This window comes from Neomonachus schauinslandi, chromosome 2, assembly GCF_002201575.2.
Source record: "Neomonachus schauinslandi chromosome 2, ASM220157v2, whole genome shotgun sequence".
NCBI lineage: Eukaryota > Metazoa > Chordata > Mammalia > Carnivora > Phocidae > Neomonachus > Neomonachus schauinslandi.
Genome location: NC_058404.1, coordinates 99658090 through 99681102, shown reverse-complemented (window position 1 = coordinate 99681102; position 23013 = coordinate 99658090). Strand labels below are relative to the sequence as shown.

Here is a 23013-nt window from a genome sequence, read left to right as displayed (position 1 = left end):
TCAGACTGTTTGTTTGTTTTTGCCATTGAGTTGCATGAGTTCTTTATATATTTTGGATATTAACCCTTTATCAGATATATGATTTGCACATTTTTTTCCTGTTCCTTAGGCTGCCTGTTCATTTTGTTGATGATTTTCTTTGCTGTATAGAAGCTTTTAAGTTTGATGTAGTCCCACTTATTTATTTTTGCTTTTGTCGCCTTTGCTTTTGGTACCATATCTAAAAATCACTGCCAAAACTGATGTCACGGAACTTACCCCTTACATTTTCTTCTAGAAGTTTTATGGTTTTAGGTCTTATGTTCAAGTCTTTAATCCATTTTGAGTTGATTTTTGTGTATGGTATAAGATAGAGGTCCCATTTCCTTCTTCATGTGTTCAGTTTTCCCACCACCATTTATTGAAGTGACTATCCTTTCTCATTTTTGAATATTGCATTTTTTTGTTTCTTTGTGATCTCTTCGCACCTCATTCTCTCTCATTTAATCTCTCTTAATTTCTTTTTAATCTCTTCTTTTTGATAGCATTGTCATTTCCATCTCAGGGGGCCATATTATTATTGTTCACTTTAGTTCTATCAAGCTTCCCATGGGTAGAAATTCCTCTTATAATCTGGCAAATATTTGATTGTTAGTCCTAGGCTTTGATTAATTACTTTAATTTCATAGTATACAAAGATAATTTAGTAAGAATTTGGGAGATGCTTTACCAGGACTTGGCAAATAAATTGCATATTAAATTGGCAATTAGGCTTTTTGCACATATAAGTTAATAAAACTGAGTACTTTTTCCCTGATTCCATCACCACTACATGCCCCTAACAAGAACATAGCTCTCATGGTAGTACACCCAGGAGATGTACTGGTATAGCATTAAAATAAACCTCAATTAGGAGGCTTGTCAACATTCCAGAAGTGACAGCATAGCCTCAGATGTTCTCAACTCCTTTGTACCAGTGCTATAGAACGACTGAATTGTTGAAAAGTAGACTTTGAGGCACACCATTGTTTTATTGAAATGCACACTGAGGTTAAAAGAGTTTAAAAGAAGGATAAAAGGAAGGTCTTTTAGCTAGTTTGGTCGGGAAGAGACTCGAAGTTAAGAGTTTTGCACTGTCTAATGCTCATCTCATAATGAGTGGTATTCTTGTAGAGTGGGAAGCAGAGGAAGGAAAGCCTTGCTTGTGGTTTCTTTGTTATTAAAGCAGAGACTTACTCACTAACTAACTTAGCATGGGATTCTATTTTCAAGGGGATGACTAGAGGATGACAGAGTCCAGGGCTTGACACACCTTTCCTGAAGTGTTAAAACCTAAGGGCTTTAGGGGAGCTTGGGTGGCTCAGTTGGTTGAGCATACAACTCTTGGCTTCGGCTCAGGTCGTGATCTCAGGGTCATGATATCGAGCCCCACTTCAGGCTCCCGGCTCAGCGGGGAGTCTGCTTGAGGTTCTTTCCCTCTCTCTCTGCCCATCCCCCTGATCTCTCTGTCTCTCTAAATAAAAATTAAAACAAAACATAAAAACCTAAGGGTTTTGAACTGTTTTCCAGTGGGGACCAGTCTAAGACAATTCAAGGAATGTATGGCGCAGTTCTAGGGAAAAAAAGTTATGGGGCCCAGCTTATGATTCTCCATCCAGAGACAGATGTTGAAAAATTATCTTGTGCTCATTTCAGCAGCACATTTATTAAAATTGGAACAACACAGAGTTTAGCATGGCCCCTGTGCAAAGCGGACAGGCAAATTCATGAAATGTCCCATATTTTTAAAAAAGAAAGAAAGAGAAGAAAAATTGACTTGTATCTTTCTCCTTTTCCTTTTTCCCAGTTAGTCTGCTGTCCAATTAACATATTCAGAGCACTGTACATAAAATCCCACTTGGTTCAAAACAATGTGAGTCTTCTTGTCTGACCCCGGTTCCTAAATTCTCAGTGGAGCGACAGTGTATTGTTTGTGAAAGAAAGTCAGTTCTAATTTATTCTGATTTCCCTTTGAATACATTTCAAAATCACCAAAGCAAACCTAATGGTAATTTTGAGATTGATCAGTCATAGAGCTTTGCTGAGGGGAAGTTCTAAAAATCAAATGTAGCCAGCTTGATCTGTGCCCTGGCTTGTTTATGTCTTCATGCCCATTGGCCCGTCACTTTCATCATTTGGGAATAAGAATTGATTTCTCTTTTGGGGGGTGGGGGGAGGAAGCAATTAGATTGTATAATTTAGAGAAAGGAGATAGAATAAGTAACTATCAGAGAACAGAACTGAAAGATAAGAATTTTAGCATTTCTGTTGCTGTTATTTGTTTACTTGAAACTTGAGGCCACTTGACTTGGATGGGGACATTTACAGTTTTGAAAAATCGAAAAATAAATTTGGCAAATGTAATTTTTAAGTAAAGTCATTTAACTCGTTCTCTTTCCCTCCACATATTATATTCCAGGGTACCCAGATTCTTAAGGCTTTGCTTATAAAGCCATTCAGAGGTCTCTGGATTACAACAGGACAAATCTTGATTCCATTTCATTCATAGTTTTTAATTAAAAATATGCATTCTTGCATTCATTCTAACAAACAATTATCTTGATGGAGTACCTCAACATATGGGCCATGCACTTTGCTCAGCATACAAATCTAATACATAGCTCCTACCCTCAACAACTTTACAGTCTAGATGGGGAGACAACAGGTGAAAAAATGTTGGAGTATAATATGGTACATACAGAGGTTTATTTGTATGTAACAAAAGTTACACCTTCAACTGTACATCACAGAAAGTGGCGTAAGCGCAACATGGCTTTTATTGGCTCATATAAATGAAATGTTCAGGGGCAGGTCTTCCATTGTGTGCTTAAATACATGCCCATGTGTCCTCATCTTCAGTCCTTTCAGAGTAGTCCTGCCTTTGCCAGGCTCACATCATTATCACAGCCTGTCTATAGGAAAATACTCTGTTTTCCCTATTGCTAAAACCGGAATTTTTTTTTCTTTTTTTCTTTTTTTTTAGAGAGGGAAGGAGAGTTAGGGAGGGGCAGAGGGAGAGAGAGAATTTTAAGCAGACTCCATGCCCAGTGCAGAGCCTGATGCAGGGCTGGATCTCACAGCCCTGAAATCATGACCTGAGCTGAAATCAAGAGTCAGACGCCAAAACCAGAATTTAATTTCATCATTAAATTGGTCCAATTTTTTTTGTGAATGCCTCCCTTAGTCTAGAGCTTCATTTGGTGTCTCCAAGCACACTGGATACTATAGTAATACTGGTATGCCTTGAATAAGTTATACATGTGCTGAGGTATTGAATCTCTTCTGCCTTGAAGTGCAGTCAGGCAGAGACCGAGCTAGTTATCTGTGGCTTAGACCAGCTCCATTCTTTTATGTCAATGTGGCATTCTAATAATATTTTGTGTTTGTTTGTTTTTGTGGCCCATACCATGGACAAAGATTGGGAAGTGTTGCCCTAACTCATTTTGATCACTAGAGAATTACAGCACTCTGCTCAGCCCATCCCTGAAACTCGATGGTGTCAATTTAATGTGAATTCTATGGATGGAGAGTGGGGCAAGGGGTGTGATTCCTCTGGGACACATTTGAGAGGTTGTTAGCAGAGTTAGGGAATTGAGGTCTGATTCTATGTGTCATTGTCAGGAAATTGGAGTTTTTCTTGCACTTTAGAAATAAAGTATCATAGAGCTTGAGTTTGAAGTGTTTCTCAATGCATACATTGGCAAAATACTTGTAAGAGTGCTGCCTTTTTACATTATAATAGTTAAATCTTAGGATAGTCTTCAAGAAAAATGCTAGTTTTTAACTTGCAAAGAAATAAGTAATTTATATTAGTTTAAAAATAATAAGGGGAAGCTTAGGAGGGGGAGGGCTTGAAGTGGAATCTTTCAACAAAAGGCCACTCTTGTGTGCAGTTCTCTGCTCCACGGGCTTGACAAGTACCTGGTGACTTCTGCACTACCATCATTTAGAGGCCTGGGACATGCTTTTAACTGTCTGGGGGACTGCTAAGAAACTCGTTCCTTAGGGTTATTGCAAATAAGAAGATCTGATTAGCCAATTATTCCTTTGTCTGAAAGAGGCCATTAAATTTGATGAAGGAAGCTGTCAATGCATTAAAAGGTACGACTGAGTGAAAGGTGAGAACAGATGCTGACAAGTATGGTAAACATAAGACACACCTGACAAGACACAGGACAAGCTGAGCAAATGGCTCATAAAGCTGATTTCTCAGGAGCACAGTAAAATCCTTCCTTTCAAGTAGTTTGGCTTTTTACTAAGCATTTATATGGAGACAGGGTCTACTCAGGAAAGTGGACTGCATGTTTTTACTAGATTTTGCAGACATCAGTCTTGTATAATCATTCTTTATTATTGTACTAAATCTGTTAAATTCTTATAGTCTTTTTCCTTTACATAAACATTTTCTCTTTAAAAACAGATATTTGCTCTTTCTTGAGCATAATAATTGATTTTGACAGTTACTCTTCTATATCTCCTTTAAAAGTCATGAAGAATTGGGTTTCTGCTGTAGTGACAGTTGACATAAGGTAATGATTTAGAAATAATTACAAAGAGAAAGTGGCCTGAGGAAGATCCAACAACTTCCCTTTCTACTAAGGAATTTTAGAGCTACTGCTTTATAACTCCTCTAGTTATAGATGATTTCATCCCATAACCCCTATAGTAATGGTTGTTATTAATATCAAGGCCTCAAAAGGATTAGAGATTTATTTTGTTTTTAAATAAGCACCCAGACATTTGGATGTTTATTCAAGGGTTATCTGAACCTCATTGGTCTGGAAAACATTTTAATTTGTGAACATTTGGCAGCTTCTTGCAAGATTTGTAGCTTTGGGCCACCTCTGGGAGACTTTGGGTCACTTCGGAAGTCGGACTTCTCGGTAATTTTTCCTAGTAGTCTGATGCTCTCTCGTCGTGCCGTCTAATGAGACATCTATGTGTTTATTGGTGAAGACTGTGGTCAAATGCCGAGTTTTGCCTAGTGGCTTGGCCATCAGTGCTACTGGGCAAGGGCTTCTCTCTAATTCATACTCCTTTATTAGCAATGTAATGCTAGCTACTGAAACAAATAAAGCCCAGATTCTCTGTGGCTTCACATAATAGACATTTATTTCTCACTCCTCTCAGGTCAAAGTGGCAGCACAGACTTCTCCCTGCACCATGTAGGGACCAGACTTAGGAAACGCTTGGCATTCATGACTATCCGTAGCCTCAAATCCGGCCTGCAGGCAGGAGAAGGGAGAGTGGAGAATCTCATGACAGAAATGTTTAAAAATATATCTCTTTGGCTCACTTTTTAGCTTGGAAATGGAGTCTCAGGCGTCCAACCAAGACAAAAGGTGTTGGAAAATGTGTAGTTCCTTACTGGACGGCTGCTTCGCGGTGACAACAGCACATGAGGGAAGAAAATCACAGATACTCGATGGACAATAGCAGCCTCTCCACAACCTCTGGCTGACACTTAACTCAGCAGCTTCAGGTGCTTACGACACGTGCGCTGAATGACAAAAGGCCTTGGAAATAAGTCTTCCTCACCTTTCAGTGGACCTTCAGTTTGGAAAGTCAGGAAAAGTCCCCTCTCATTTTTTTTAAGTTTTTATTTTTAATTCCAGTTAATTAACATACAGTATTATATTAGTTTCAGCTGTACAATATAGTGATTCAACAGTTCTATACATCACCCGGTGCTCAGCACGAGTGCGCTCCTTAATCCCCGTCACCTATTTCTCCCATTCCCCCGACTAGCCTCCCCTCTGGGAACCATCAGTGTGTTCTCTGTAGTTAAGAGTCTGTTTCTTGGTTTGCCTCTCTCTCTCTCTTTTTTTCCCTTTTGCTTATTTGTTTTGTTTCTTAAATTCCATATATGAGTGAAATCATATGGTATTTGTCTTTCTCTGACTGGCTTATTTTGTTTAGCATAATACACTCTAGCACCATTCACGTTGTTGCAAAGACAAGATTTCATTCTTTTTATGGCTGAGTACTGTTCCATTTTATATATATACCACCTCGTCTTTATCCATTAATCATTTGATGGACACTTGGGCTGCTTCCATCATTTGGCTATTGTAGATAATGCTGCTATAAATATCAGGGTTAGTGTATCCTTTTGAATTAGTGTTTTTTTATTCTTTGGGTAAATACCTAGTAGGGCAACTGCTGGATCTTAGGTAGTTCTATTTTTAACTTTTTGAGGAACCTCCATACTCTTTTCCAGAGTGGCTGCACCAGTTTGCATTCCCATTAACAGTGCAAAAGTGTTCCCCTTTCTCCACATCCTTGCCAACACCTCTTATTTCATGTGTTATTGATTTTAGCCATTGAAACCAGTGTGAGATGACATCTCATTGTAGTTTTGATTTGCATTTCCCTGATGATGAGTGATGTTGAATATCTTTCCATGTGTCTGTTGGCTATCTGTGTGTCTTCTATGAAAAAATTTCTCTTTGTGTTTTCTGACCATTATTTAATTGAATTATTTGCTTCTGGGTGTTGAGTTTTATCAGTTCTTTATATATTTTAGATACTAACCCTTTATCAGATATGTCATTTGCAAATATCTTCTCCCATTCTAAAGGTTGCTTTTTGGTTTTGTTGATTGTTTCCTTCACTGTGCAGAAGCTTTTTATTTTGACAAAGTCCTAGTAGTTTGTTTTTGCTTTTGTTTCCCTTGCCTCAGGAGACATATCTAGAAAGAAGTTGTTACTGCTGATGTTAAAGAAGTTACTGCCTGTGTTCTCTTCTAGGATTTTTATTATTTGACATCTCACATTTAGGTTTTTAATCCATTTTGAATTTATTTTTGTGTATTTTGTGTAAGGAAGTGGTCTAGTTTCATTCTTTTGCATGTTGCTGTCCAGTTTTCGCAACATCATTTGTTGAGGAGATGTCTTTTTCCCATTGGCTATTCTTCAGTGCTTTGTCGAAGATTGATTGACCATATAATTGTGGGTTCATTTCTGGGTTTTCTATTCTGTTCTATTGATCTATGTGTCTATTTTTGTGCCAGTACCATACTGTTTTGATTGCTACAGCTTTGTAATATAACTTAAAGTCCAGAATTGTGATGCTTTTTTTTCTTTTTCAAGATTGCTTTGGCTAGTTGAGGTTTTTTGTGGTTCCATACAAATTTTAAGATTGTTTGTTTTAGCTCTGTGAAAAATGCTGGTTGTATTTTGATAAGGATTGCATTAAATGTGTAGACTGTTTTGGATATAGACATTTTAACAATATTTGTTCTTCCAATCCATGAGTATGGAATTTCTTTCCATGTCTTTGTGTCATTGTCAATTTCTTTCATCAGTGTTTTAAGTTTTCAGAGTACAGGTCTTTCACCTCTTTGGTTACATTTATTCCTAGGTAACTTATTGTTTTTGGTGCAATTGTAAATTAGATTGATTCCTTAATTTCTCTTTCTGCCTGCTTCATTATTGGTATATACAAATGCAACAGATGCATGTATGTTGATTTCATATCCTGTGACTTGACTGAATTCATGTATCAGTTCTAGTAGTTTTTTTGGTGGAGCCTTTTGGGGTTTCTACATAGACTATCATGTCATCTGCAAATAGTGAAAGTTTTACTTCTTCCTTGCCAACTTGGATGCCTTTTCTTTCTTTTTGTTGTCTGACTGCTGTGGCTAGGACTTCCAGTACTATGTTGAATAAAAGGGGTGAGAGGGGACATCCCTGTTTTGCTCATGACTGTTGAGGAAAAGCTCATTTATTCCCCATTTAGGATGGTATTAGCTGTGGGTTTTTCTCATATGGCCTTCATTATGTTGAAGTATGTTCCCTCTAAACCTACTTTGTTGAGGGTTTTATCACGAATGGATGTTGTACTTTGTTAAATGCTTTTTCTGCATCTATTAAAATGATCATAGGGTTCCTATCCTCTCTTTTATTAATGTGGTATATCATATTGATTGATTTGTGAATATTGAACCACCCTTGCACCCAGGAATAAATTCCAGTTGATCGTGGCTAATTATTTTTTTAATGTATTATTGGATTTGGTTTGTTGGTATGTTATTGAGAATTTTTGCATCTATGTTCATCAAAGATATTGGCCTGTAGTTCTCTTTTTCAGTGGTGTCCTTATCTGGTTTTGGTATTACATTAATGTTGGACTCATTGAATGAATTTGGAAATTTTCCTTCCTTTTCTATTTTTTGGAACTAGCTTGAGAAGAATAGGTATTAACTCTTCTTTAAATGTTTGGGGGAATTTGCCTGTGAGGCTACCTGGCCCTGGACTTTTGTTGGGAGTTTTTTGATTACTGATTCAATTTCATTACTGGTCATTGGTCTGTTGAAGTTTTCTATTTCTTCCTATCTCAGTTTTGGTAATTTATATGTTTCTAGGAATTTATTCATTTCTTCTAGGTTGTATAGTTTGTTGGCATATCGTTTTTCATAATATTCTCTTATAATTGTTTGTATTTCTGTGGTGTTGGTTATTTCTCCTTTCTCATTTGTGATTTTATTTATTTGGGTCTTTTTTCTTCTTGATAAGTCTGGCTAGAGGTTTTATCAATTTTATTAAGTTTTTCAATGAACCAGGTCCTGGTTTCATTGATCTGTTTTTTGTTTGTTTGTTTGTTTGTTTTAGTTTATACATCATTTATTTCTGCTTTAATCTCTATTATTTCCTTCCTTCTGCTGGCTTTAGGTTTTGTTGTTCTTTTTCTAGCTTCTTTAGCTGTAAGGTTAGGCTGTTTATTTGAGATTTTTCTTGCTTCATGAGGTAAGCCTGTATTGCTATTAACTTCCCTTTTAGAACTGCTTTTGCTTTATCCCAAATGTTTTGAGCTGTTGTGTTTTCATTTTCATTTATTTCCATGTACTATTTTGTTTTTTCTTTGATTTCCTGTTTGATCCAGTCATTGTTTAATAGCATATTATTTAATCTCCATGTATTTGGGGTCTTTCCAGATTTTTTCTTATGGTTGACTTCTAGTTTTATAGTGTAGTGGTCAGAAAAGTAGCATGAGATGACTTTGATTTGTTGAGGCCTGTTTTGTGACCTAATCTGTGATGTATTTTGGAGAATGTTCCATGTGCACTTGAAAAGATTGTGCATTCTGCTATTTTAAGGGACAGAATGTTAGATGGAATATTCTGAATATATCTGTTAAACCATCTGGTCCATTGTGTCTTTCAAAACCATTGTTTCCTTGTTGATTTTCTGTTTAGATGATCTGTCCATTAATGTAAGTGGGGTGTTAAAATACCCTACTATTATTGTATTATTATCAACTAGTTTCTTTTGTTTGTTATTGTTTTATATATATGGGTGATCCCATGTTGAGGGCATAAATATTCACAATTGTTATATCTTCTTGTTGGATTGTCCCCTTTATTATTATATAGTGCCTTTCTTTGTCTCTTGTTATATTCTTTATTTTAAAGTCTAGTATTGCTACTCCAGCTTTCTTTTGACATCCATTTGCATGATAAATATTTCTCCATCCCCTTACTTTCAATCTGCCGGTGTCTTTAGGTCTAAAATGAGTCTCTGGTGGGCAACATATAGATGGATCTTGTTATTTTATCCATTCTGTTACCCTAAGTCCTTTGATCGGAGTGTTTAGTCCATTTACAGTCAAAGTAATTATGGATAGATATGAATTCATTCCTATTTTATTACTTGTTTTGTGGTTGCTTCTGGAGATGTTCTCTGATTCTTTCTTGTCTTTCATGTTTTACTGATTTTCTTTAGTGATATATTTGGGTTTCTTTCTCTTTATTATTTGCATGTTTATTAGTGGTTTTGATATATGGTTACCATTAGGTTTATATTTAACCTTTTCTGCAAATAGCAGTCTATATTAAGTTGGTGGTTTTTCAAGTTTGAACCTGTTCTTTTCTCCTCTCCACATTTTAGGTATATGTTGTTATATCCTATATCTTTTTTGTGTGTGTGAGTTCCTTGACTGATTTTTACAGAAATATTCATTTTTACTCCTTTTGTGTTTCCTGCCTCTATTTATTTATTTATTATTTTTTAAAAAGATTTATTTATTTATTTATTTATTTTAGAAAGAGCAAGAGAAAGAGAGAGTGTGAGCAGTGGGGAGGGTGGAAGGAAAAGGAGAGAGAATCTCAAGCAGACTTCCAGCTGAGTGCAGAGCCCAACGTGGGGCCTGACCCCATGACTGCAGAGATCATGACCTGAGCTAAAATCAAGAGTCAGAGACTTAACTGGCTGAGCCACCCAGGCGCCCTGTGTTTCCTGCCTTTATACATCACTTTTGGTCTCTCCTTTCCACTCAAAGAGTCCCCTTTAATTTTTCTTGCAGGGCTGGTTTAGGGGTTATTTGCCTGGGAAACTCTTTATCTCTCCTTCTACTCTGAATAATAGCCTTGCTGGATAGAATATTCTCAGCTGCAGATTTTTTCCCATTCAGCACTTTGAGTACGTCATGCCACTTTCTTCTGGCTTGTGAAGTTTCTGTTGAAAAATCTCCAGCTAGCCTTATGAGTTTTCCCCTGTAAGTTAATGACGTCTTTTGTCCTGCTGCTTTTAAGATTTTTTCTTTATCACTATATTTAATTTATAATTTAATTTAATTTAATAATTTAATTTTGTGTGGGCCTGATTTTATTGATTTTGATGGAAGTTCTCTGTGCCTTCTGGATCTGGATATCTGTCTCCTTCCACAGATTAGGCAAGTTCTCAGCTATTATTTCTTGAAATAAATTTTCTGCCCCCCTTTCTCTCTCTTCTTCTTCCGGGACTCCTAAAATAGGAATATTATTACATTTGATGGAGTCACTGAGTTCCCTAAGTCTATTCTCCTGTTGCATAATTCTTCTTTATCTTTTTTGTTCAGCTTCATTTCTTTCTATTACTTTGTCTTCTAAGTCATTAATTCATCCCTCTGCTTCTTTCAGCCTGCTGTTCATTGCATCAAGGGTGTTTCTAATCTTGCTTATTGCACTCTTCATCTCTGATTGATTCTTTTTTAACTCTTTTATCTCTGTGGGAAAGGTCTCACTGTTGTCTTCTATTCTTTGCCAGTGACTATCCTTATGATTTTTGCTTTAAATTCTCCATCAGGCATATTACTTATATCTGTTTCACTTAGATCTCTGGCTGTGGCCTTATCTTGTTCTTTGATTTGGGATAAATTCCTCTGTTTTCACATTTTGTCTAAGTCTCTGCCTTCTTCTCTGTGTTAGAGAAGCCAGTTATGTCCTTTGCTCCTAAAAATAATGACCTTATGAAGAAGCGGTCATGTAATGCCCAGGACCTGGCACTTCAATGAGTGTCTCCAGTGTGTGCTCTGTGTGCTCTGCTGTTGTGTCCTGACTGCTCTTTCTTCAGGCCAGTTGTTTGTAGAGGCTCTCCTTGCCTGTGGGCAGTGTTTGGTCCTTGGCCTGAATGTGGTGAGTTTTAACTAGGTGTGCTCTCTTCTGCTTGTGAAACGAGACCTGACACTTCCATGACATCTGAGGCCCTGCAGAACTCTCTGATTGGGAGACATGTTGTGGGCAAGGGTTTGTGCTGGTCTTCTGGAGGAGGGGGCCACTGCACTGGGGCTGAGGCAAGCTTGATTGCGAGGAGCAGTCCCATCAAAGCATGGTGTTGGGGGGTGGGGTAGCTTGGTGTAGGCAAGTTAGGCAGCCAGTGTCAGTGCTGCGCTGTTTCCTACAGGTGGTTCTGTGCTCATGCTGAGGTGCAGAAGAGGAAAATGGCACCTGCCAGCTCCATTGTTCCTGGAGAGGTGGCTCTGTGAATGCTGCCTCTCAGGGTTGTGCTGAGAGGAGTGAATGATCTCCCCTTGTGTGCCCCAGTTATTTTTCAGATCGCTGTTTCCACAGTGTCTGCTTCAGGTTATTTGCCTGCCTTCTCTCCAGGAGCAGCATAATGCCCTCTGGGCTCTATCCTAGCCAAACCCACTGACCTTTAAAACTAAGTATTTAAGCCCCATTGGTTGCAAGGACTAACAAATTTCAGCCCCTCTCATTTTCCAGTCCAATGGCCTTGGGACATGTTCTCCTTATGCATTTCCATGTGTACTCCTGTTTCTCTCACACTTCTCTGCAACCATGGCTCCCTTCTCTCCACAGGAGCTGTGATCCCTTTCTTCCCTAAACTATGTCTCCACATTTCTTACCTTCAATGTGGCCTCTTCTCTTCCTTTAGTTATGGAGTTTGTTCTGCCTGTCTTCAGGTCAATTTCTGAGGTATTTAGGATGATTTGATAGTTATCTAGTTGTGTTCATGAGATGAGGTGAGCCTCAGGTCCTCCTACTCCGCCACCATCTTCCTCTTCCCTCTCCTCTAATTTTTTTTTTTATTCCCCAAATTTCAGGTACAGTGAAAAGAGCATCTTCAATTTGCAAGTGCCTAATGGGCTTAGGAATCCATACAACCTCTGAGAACATTCCGTCCTTTATAATGACCAGATCTATATGACAATGACCAGAGTCCCAGTCTTCCTGGTGGATCACCCGTAGTTTGGGAGTGCTTTTTGGCTTTTTAGTGACCTGAAGGTTTCCCTGAGTTCTAGCTATTTGCTGCCGTATGCTGAAGACTCATGTTAAGTAATTACTTCTGGCAAACAAAACTAACACCATAAATTTTAAAAACTAAAAATGTTCCTATGGTATGAGATTTGTGCTTTTGGTATGAGCTACATGACTATTTTCTCAGCTCACTCAGTAATAAAGCTAACGTTATTACTAGTAGGAGTATGACCACTTATATAGGGCCTTGCTCAAAGTGCTTTAGAAGTATTAACTAATTTAATTTTCAAAATCATGCTCTCAGGTATCATTATTATCTCCATTTTACAGATGAAAGCATTGAGGTTCAGAGATTTTCCCAGTGGCAGGTCTCTGGGAAGTGAGAGAGTCAGTGTTGCCAGGGAGACTGGCTGGAGTCCAGGTCGTAAACCACCACACTGGGCTGCTTCCCCCTCCATTCCTTTTTAAGCTGCTTAGATCAAACTCATTGTTTCATGAATATTTTTTTCTATTTTATGAGGAAAAAAAAATAAGTGTACTATGATGGGCCCCATGATTAAGAGAAAGAACTGATATTTTTTTATCCTGGGGCTGTGATTATGGTTTAAAGGGTTTGGTGGGAATCTGGGCCTGGAAGTTGCTAATCAGATATTTGGCTGGAGATAGGCAAGATAAGGTCAGTATACAGTTAGGAAGGATCAGCTAAAATTGGTATTTATGTGCATATACAAATAAACAAAACAACCCTTGGCAGGATGCTCCAATTCTTTAAAGGCTAAAAGTACATGATTCTCATCCCCATGGCACCAGGCATTTATATCAGTCAAATCCCAGCCTGCCTATCCCATCTCTGCCTCTTTATCCACACTTGAGCATGGAATATCTTTCATGTCTCTACCTCCTTTCCAATCTAGCTCCTACAAAATACTCTAGTCCATTTAGGTGTCTCTGTTGAATACCTCTAGATTTATTCAAAAACCATTACTCGGCCTGCTTCTCCCTCTCCTACTCCCTCTGCTTGTGTTCCCTCTCTCGTTGTGTCTCTCTCTGTCAAATAAATAAATAAAATATTTTTTTAAAAAGTAAATAAAAGACAACATATAAATGTTCCTGTTCTTTCTCTCAAACTAGATTCAAAATATACTACTGATAGAGAGTACATATTTTATTTCCTTTTTATCTCCCTACATCACCTAGTGACATACTTCATTCCTAAGTTAATGAAAACCACGATTAACTTTTTACAGAGAACCATATAGAAGGAAAACCCTACCTGTATTAGAGCCCTGTAGAGATGTTAATTGATGTCAGTTCTTTCCAAAGTTCTTACTGGCTTAATGGTTTCCCTCAATTCAGTATTATCAGCACCTTTCTCAGATGCTTGAGCTAGAAAAGAACATACTTCAGACCAAAAAGTTTTCTAGTCAAATTGCTACACCGTTGTTTGCTTTGTTGACTGGGAAATGTTCTGATTCAACCATCAGGGCATCTCTAATTGTTACAGCTGTTAAAAGCAGAAAAAATGAATAAGATCAAGATGCTTGGACTTTCTGTAGAATCTTAAGGCAGGGGACAGCAGAGAAATGCCTGAGTGCCTGCACATGTGCTGGGAGGGCTTGGGCACTCAGTGCCACACTGCAAGTGGTGTGACCATGTAATCGCTGCCAGCTTTGTCCCTACTTCTCCAAACTTGGGATGAGAGACAAATGCTGGTTTAAATTTAGAGTAGATTGTCCCATTTAAATTTATTTTTTATACTTACATTTAAGAATGTAATTTGACATAAAAAAATGTATATATATATATACTTCTAGTCAAGCAAACAAATGAAAAAGATGCAACACTCTGGCAAACATTTGTGAGTATATTTTTCCTGCTGGGTGGTTATAGGACACAAATCAAATATATTTATTGCAGCAATTATCTAGAGAATCTTCTGGAAATACCATAATGATGGTGTCAATTACTCATCACCTACAAGTCTAGAACTTATCAGATACCAATTATTCTGGGACACCGGGGCTGTTTTTTGAGAATTCAGCACCGGACACATTTACAACATCATTGATTGTACACATCCTGAACCACCTTCCTCTGTTCTTGATAGCATGGAATTCGAAATTAGACTACTCATTGATATATGTCACAATCCCTTAGGAAAAGTTTGTCTTCTTCCACAAGTTTTATTTTTGTATTTGGAATTAAATTAAAGGACTATACATGTCAATATTTTTTATTTTTAGAAACTATTTCTGAGAATATTTTTGCATGCATATTTCTAAAATATCTGCAATTCCATAAATCATGAAGTTAAGTCAATTGTTATTTGGGCAACAAAAGTTCACTTAAAGTTCCAAAACTCATATATTTTCCCAAGGGATGAGCTTTTCATACACATTCATTTACTCAGCAAATATTTATTGAGTGCCTACCATGTGTTAGGAAATATTCTATGTATATGGGGTACATCATGGGGAAAGTAAAGGCCTCAGTCCCTACTGAGTTGATTAATAGCAAGGAGAGATTGGCTATAAACAACCAGCATAATAAATTGTAAATCATATAGTCTGTTAGAGGTTGATATATATTATGGGGGGAGAAAATTAAGTAGAGCAGGTAAGAGTAATTGCTGGGTGGGCAGTGTTCCAATTTTAACAGGCTGATTTGGGTCAGTATAATAGAAAAGCAGGCATTTGAGCAAAGACTTTGAAAGAGGTGAGAGGGTTGGCTTGTAGATATTTTGAGAACAGTGTTCTAGACAGAGTTTGCAAAGTTTTTAAGTAGGCACTTGCCTGGAAGTTCAAGGGTAGCCAGTATGCTGAGGTGGCTGGGGCCAAATGAGGAGAGAAGAAGAGAGGTTGGAAAGGTAACAGAGAGGGGTGTGAATGAGTGGGGGCTCAGGTAGGGCCCTGTCAACCACTGTGAGGACCTGCTTTCACTCTAAGTGAAATGGGCAGCCAAAGGGAGCTCTCATATTAGCTTCACATGACCACCTGGTACCAGTGAATGAAGCATTATCACTTCATCTTATGGTTGAAGAAATGGGATGCTAAAAGTTGAGATAATGTGCAAAATAATCTGCCTTAAATTATTTAATTTCTCATGGAAAAGAAAGCAAAACATTTGTAGAAGTCCACTTTTTTGACATTCTTCTTTAAGCCTTCCACTGTTCCTATTTTCATCTTTTTACTCCTTACAAATAATCATATTATTCTTAATATATTTCCTGTACAATAAATGAAGAAATGGAGTTTTAGAAAGGGTATAAAATTTTCAGAAGTCACACAGTTGGTAAACATAGATTCAAGGTTAAATCTCTGGACCCAAATTCAAAAGTGTTTTGTAAAGTTATATTAAAACAGTTTTAAAATTTTGACTAGGAAATCATTTTTCACCCAGAAAATAAGACAGAAGATAAAAGTATCCACAGACACCTCCAAGATTCAAAAGATATTAACTTTTTGTCATGTTTGCTATTGGTCAGTTTTTTTTCTTTTACATTAGAAAATAAAAATTTTACATTTTTTTCCTATTTGATGGAGATAAGTGCTATATTGTCATGTTAATTGGAATTTCTTTGATTATTGGTGAGTTTAATAATGTTTAGGAGTTTTTATTAACCATTCAGTTTACCTATTTTGTGAATTGCCTGTTCATATTCTTAGCCTATTTTTTTATTGATTATCTTTTTCTTATTTACTTGCCAGAGCCAGTTATATATTCTAGTTAATATTCATTTATCTGTTTTAGTTCTTGCATATATTTTCATGCAGGCTGGTATTTTTTTCACCATTTATTATGACATATACAAAAGGTTGGATAAAATGTACATGTATGCTTAAATCCCTTTGCTGATCACAAGGGCAATATTTCAGTTTTTACTCATTAGAATATATTATCTTTAGGTGTCCGGCAAACACCATTATTATATTAAGAAAGTTTCTGAAAGTGGATGTTACATGTTATCAGATATGTTTTCTGCATTTATTGAAGGGATTATGTAATATTTTCCCCTTAATATCTTGATATGATGAATTATAGTAATTGATTTTCTAATGTGCCAACAACTTAGCATTCCTGGAATAAATCCAAGTTGCTAATTATTGTTTTAATATATTTTTCTATTACTTTTGTTTGCTTAGTATTTTACATCAATGTTCCTGAAAGAGATGGCCAGTAATTTTCTACTAATTTCTTTCTCAGAGCTCTTATCAAGCTTACACTAACTTCATAAAATAATATGAGGAGTGTTCCTTCTGTTTCTATTCTCTGGAAGTATTTGTGTAATGTTGGAATTAATCAATCTTTGTATGCTTCATGGAACGTGCTGTTGAAGCCAGCTAGACCTGGAATTTTCTTTATGGGAAAATTTGTGACTATTATTCAATTTTTAGAATAGACTGTCCTGATTTTTTATTCTTTATGAGTCCATTTCGGTAAGTTACATTTTGGGAGGATTGCTTTATTTTCTTGAAATTTTCCATTTGTTGGAAATAAGTTTGTTCATAATATTATCTTATCTTTTTAAATGTACATAAGTAATAATGATGTCCACTTTTATATTACTGATATTAATTATTTTGTGCCTTCTCTTGTTTTACTTGATTAATCTTTCAATAAGTGGGATAATTGTATGTTATTTTTAAAAACCAACTTTCAGCTTTGTTGACCCTCTTTATAACATGCTTATTGCTATTTCATTAACTTTTACTTTTTACTTCTTTATTATCCTTCCTTCCTTCTTCTTTTTTTTTTTTGCATTTGTTATACTAGCCTCTTCCTACTTCACTGACATGAATAATTCATTAATTCTCATTCTACTATTTTTTTAACATATGCTAACCTATCTATTTTTCTTTAACTCCTGCTTTATGTGCATCCCTAAGGTTGGTTCGTATTTCAGTTCTAAATATTTTCTAATTTTAATATGAGTTTTAGAATGAGTCAAAAAGGAAATGCATTTTCTAATTCCCAAACTTAAAGGATGCTTCTAGGGTTTTTCTTTTTTTTTCCTATCAATTTCTAATTTCTAGTCAGAGAAAATGGCTTTTGTGCACTAAATTCTTTGAAATTTGTTGAACATACTTTTTAGCCCAGGATATGGTCAGTTTTTATAAATGTGCACATTGTAAAAGAATGTGCATTCTATGGTTGTTGAGTGAAATAGTCTGTAAAAATCCACTAGGTCAAATTTTTAAATCAAGTTATTCAAGTTTTCCATGTCCTTTTTGTATTTTTCCTTTTTATTATATCTTTATAAAGAAAATTTTGTTAAAATCTCCTACTCTGATTTTTTAATTTGTATTCTTATTCTTCTAGTTTTATCAATTTTTTAAATTAAATACAGAAAAGCCTAAAACTTCATAATCTCTTGGTGATCTGTGATGTATTACATTTTTCCTCATTGTAAAATGACCCTGTTGAAATACGATAATGCTTTTTGCTGTAATGTCTCCTTTTTTTGATAATGCTATAACTAAAACCCCATTTTTGAGGGGAATTAACATTTATAAAGTATATCTATTTCAGACTTTTAATCTTTCTGTATTCCTATGTTTAATATACATCTTTTAAAAAAGGATTTATTGGGGTTTGCATTTTAATCTCTTTTATCTTGCCTTTTAATTGTAACATATGGCTCATTTATATTTAATATAATTACTGATCTACTTTGGGTTAAATTCTACCAAATTTTTGTGCTATTTGTATAACTTGTATATTGTTTATTAAAATTTTTTTTCTGCTTTCTTTGTGATTGTGTTATTTCTGTTACTGCATTTTTTTTCCATCCTCTAGTTGGAATTTATAACTTTCTATTCTTTAGTGGCTACCCTACAAAATACATGACACTTAAATAAGAAGTTATTCCATACAGTTTTTTCTGAGGGGTACTTGGGATTAAAAACCAGACAGTCAGCCTCCAGAGGCAATTCTTCTACCACCTATTTTCATTTACATTGCAGATTGAGATATTAAGATCACATCACAGAGCTGAACTTGAACTCTATTTTTCTGATGCCCTCGGTCAGGTACATTCCTCAATAAACTGGAATTTACCTCAGAAGCCTCACAAAATCGTGAGAATAAAATCTATTACTTTGGGTATCAAGAGGTTCGAAATCTCTTATTTGATTCATTATAATGAATTGTGAATTACTTCACAATCCCATATGTTGTTTTTGTTTGAGTAAAATCTGAAATATATTAAAAAATACCTACTGCTGTGTTGCCTATTTGCTTTTCTCTTTTTAAATGTCCTATTGAGAAGTGCTGCAGAAATTTTGTCTTGACATGTGGGGGCCCAACTATTTCCTGCCACACTCAGCTTGGGGGACATAGCCTCTGGGTTATACTCTTTTGAAATTGTCCTGCTGAAGTGCATGTTTTGATTTTGGGATTTTCCAGATGCTTCATAAGCAGGTCCCATGTGTTAAAATTTTTGGAAATTCAGCATGTTTCTCAATGTGAGGCATTTAAGTAGTCCACAAATTTAGGACAGTTACTCTCTTTGCTGCGATGAGGAGATTGCTATTTAATTTCATTCTATTGTTTACATATTATATGTTTATTCTTCTTTGCTTTATTTTTTATTTTTCTGGGTTTTTAAAAAGTCTCTGCATTTAATATTTTGAGCAATTTTATTGTTATGTATAATTATATACTCTGGGTACTTAAACTGAAGACACATTATAAATCTAAAGCAAATTCAGATAAATAAATGTATAATTCATTCTCTTCTGAAAGGTTATCTTTATGCTAAAATTTTCTGCTTATTTCAAGTCTCAGAAGCATAGCATCACATAATTAAAAAATTGGAAAGACAGGTACCATGGCTGCATTCTTCCTCTCTTTACAGATGAGGAGACTGAGACCAAGAATGTTTAACAGATGGATGATGGCTGAATTAGTCCTAGAACCTGAATTTCTTCATTCCTGATATGAAGCCCAGAAACATAGGTCATATGTCTTCAAAATAATGGTTTCAGACATTAGAGAAGTGTGACTCTGAAATATTGCAATTTTCATATAAGTCTACAATTTAGTCTTTGCTCAGGTATCTGAAAGTTAATCTTGTCTTAAAATTTCTTATTGGGTCTAAACCACTTTGCTAGGCACCAGAGGAAAAACAGATGTGATCTCAGCTTTCAACAATTAAGAAATCATACAAATAAGTGTGAAATTACAACTGATGTAAATATTCATCCCCTTTCCCCAATTCATTCTGGTCCCGTTATTCGAATCTCAGCCCAAACTTCCTTTCTTGAGCGAAGCTTTCAGATTAGGCCAAATCAAGCACCCTCCTGTCATGGTGCATGTTTGGGAGTCCACATATATTCAAGGTGTGTGAACTACACAGGACTTAGTAGTCCTAGTAAAGACTTGGGTTTTTAACCTGACATAATGAAAAGGCATTCAAAGCCTAATTTGATATTCTTATTCAAATAATATCTATGTTTTAAAAAGATTGCTTGGCTGCCTTCTTGTAAGGCAGTAGGCATGGTTGAGGGGAGTCCACCGAGACAGCCACAGCAATAATCCAATGGAAAGGTAATGAGAGCTGACCTTAAGGAATGTCCCCAAAGAGAGAAACGGATGAATTTCAGAGATATTTAAGCATTAATTTGAAAGCACATGGGTAAAGAAATATTGCGGGCGGGGTGCCTGGGTGGCTCAGTTGTTAAGCGTCTGCCTTTGGCTCAGGTCATGATCCCGGGGTCCTGGGATTGACCCCGCATCGGGCTCCCTGCTCGGCGGGAAGCCTGCTTCTCCCTCTCCCACTCCCCCTGCTTGTGTTCCCTCTCTCCCTGTGTCTCTCTCTGTGTCAAATAAATAAATAAAATCTTAAAAAAAAAAAAAGAAATATTGTAGGCATGGCAAATAGCAAAATAGGGACAATACGTGCAAGTCTTCCCAATAGAAAGTGGAGCGTTGCTTTCCTCCGTTGAATGTAAACTGTCCTTGTGACCGGCTTTGATCAATGGAACAGCAGCAAACAGAGGCTTAGAAAGCATTTGCATATTAGGGATTTCTCTCACTGAGCTTGAAACTGCACCATATGCACAAGCAGCTGGCCTGCTAGAGGATAAGAAACCATGTGGCAAGAGGCTCCGGTTGACCCAGCTGTTCCAGCCAAGGTCCTTGAAGGAGCTTAGCAAACAGCAATCAGCTCGGACATCACCAGAAGGCCATCAGGCTGAGCACAGCCCAAACTGCAGGCCAACTGATATTTGAGCTTAAATAAATGTTGTTGCCTGAACACACAAAGTCGTGGGGTGGCTTGTTACACAGTTGAGTCTAGCTGGTACTGTATGTAAAAGATAAAGAAGTCTACGAAATGAAATAAAACATTATTTTTAAAGAGATGTATAGTATATGAGGGTTCCCAAAGTATAAGCACTACCTCCTCTCATTCTTGTTTGAGTAGTTCCAATTTAACTAAATCCATCTACTTAGCAGCCCATTTAATATACATCAATTCCACTAGGATAAGAGTTTTTCTTTCAAAGGTTTATTTCCTAATTCATCTTTTATTTATTGCAATTTTCCCCCTTAATACAGGTTTTTGGCTTTTGGGTTTTTGGTTTTTGGTCTTTGGTTTGTTTTGGGGGGATTTTGTTTTGTTTTGTTTTGTTTTTGGTATTTTTGTATTCTTAGTTGGTGCTTAGAAAGCATTTTTAAAAATCAGATGTAAATGTCAGTGATTGAAAATATGGAAAATGCTTTCAAAATGTAAATAATATATATGACTAAGTAGCTAAGGAAAGATTTTATTGAAAAGCTTTGATGCGAGAATCCTATATGCATATTGTTATTAATTAAAAGCATCCATTTACAGATCTGAAAATTGTAATATAACTTCTTGACATGATGGAAACTTCTGAAAATGTTTGGGATACTTAATATATCTGAATGCAAGCATTGTGCTAGCTTTCAAATTGGTTTTAAGATCCTAGACAAAGAGTAGGGACAATTCTGTCCTCTGAAATATATTCTTTACGGATCTAGGATAATGTCAGTCCATTGTTATGTCTATCTGAGATGAATAAATGGTTTTCTTTTCATACATAATAAATTTTAACAGGGGAAAATATTAGACACAGAAATAAGTATAATTTAAAAGGATTTAGTTATTACTTTTGTGATAGTTAGGAAAGTTTTCTTCACCACCATGAATGCCAATCTGATTATTTTGGGACACATCTGTCAAATTGCTATTTCCTTTGTGATGTGAAGATTTTTTCAGCTTTTCATAGAAAACAAAGAACTTTGGAAAGGAATCCAAACTTCCTAACTTCTTTGTGATTTTACAACGTCTAAGATATTGACCTGGTTGATAGTTTCATGCTACCAAAATCTAATTGAAAAACCCATCAAAGATGCTGGATTTTCCTTCGTTCTTAAGGTAATACCAGCAGTGTGTAATTTACCTCTCCATCTGAGAAATGGTTAAACTAAACAATGCATTTAATGCAGATTTCTATGATGTGATAATGCTTACCTTACCTTGCAGGGACAAGCCAACTTTCTGGTGTCACTTTATTAAAATTGGTTTTAAAATTGCTAACTGGCAGAGTTAATTATATATGACATCTGGTTACTCTGAACTAGAGAACATATTCTCGAAGTTTTTAGTATAATTCTGTTAAAAAAGTGGTCCATGAACCCACTTTCACTGTATATACTTCCACTAAAAAATCATATTGTGCATTATATTAAGTTAAATAAACTTTGAATTTTGGTGGCTATCTGGTTTTGAAAACAAGTGATCGTGATCATGTACTAACTATACAGTAGGCACTGTTACACCTCTATCATTTCATTTAATTTTATAACCTATGAGGTGGATCCTACTGTTATAGACGAGGCACAGGTTGGCTGAGTAACCTGTGTGAAGTGACACAACCAGTGAGTGGTGGCTGTGGAGCTACACGAAGGCAGGCTGACGCTTTGGTGTGACCTTCACCTTGAAAGATCATTACAGCTTATAGGAAGTGGCACTACACCGATGCCTACATTGAGCAGTCTCTGTTCCCATCAGGAGGTGAAGAAGCTAGAGGGATGACAAGTTTATTCTTTGATTCATGGTTGCACATATCTTTAAGGAAGACTAGAACAAAATTAGTTGAAGTCAGCATGGGGAGAGGGGAATGTGAGCTTAAATAACTTTTTCCTTTAAAAAGCGCCCATATATTACTCGGTTTTGACACACACTGGACCGGTCCCATCCAAGTTCAATATTCTATGATTATGTGATTCCTTTGGCTGTGGGTTTTGGTCTTATAGGAACCGTTTCAAATTACTTCAGTGGCTGTTGTGTACTAGGAAAGAGTTAGGCTCTTTATACACCGGAGACCGTGTTCGTTAAACTCATCCCCACCCTGCGGTGTGTTTTTATGCACACTCCCTTTGTCTTCTGAAGGAAGTTCTGCATGTGGGAGAAGGGTGTGAATGAAAACAAAATCCTGGGCTCTGCCTGTGTGATGAATACAACCGAGACACAAAAACATCTGCTGGGTTAA

General features: G+C 36.4%; 1 non-coding gene across 1 annotated transcript; it reads left to right on the top strand.

The window, feature by feature from the left end:
• The first annotated feature begins 1661 nt into the window (after window positions 1-1661).
• LOC123324177 lies at window positions 1662-1765 on the top strand. The gene has a single exon (XR_006539667.1). It is a non-coding gene; the product is annotated as a U6 spliceosomal RNA (small nuclear RNA).
• Window positions 1766-23013: the final 21248 nt, after the last annotated feature.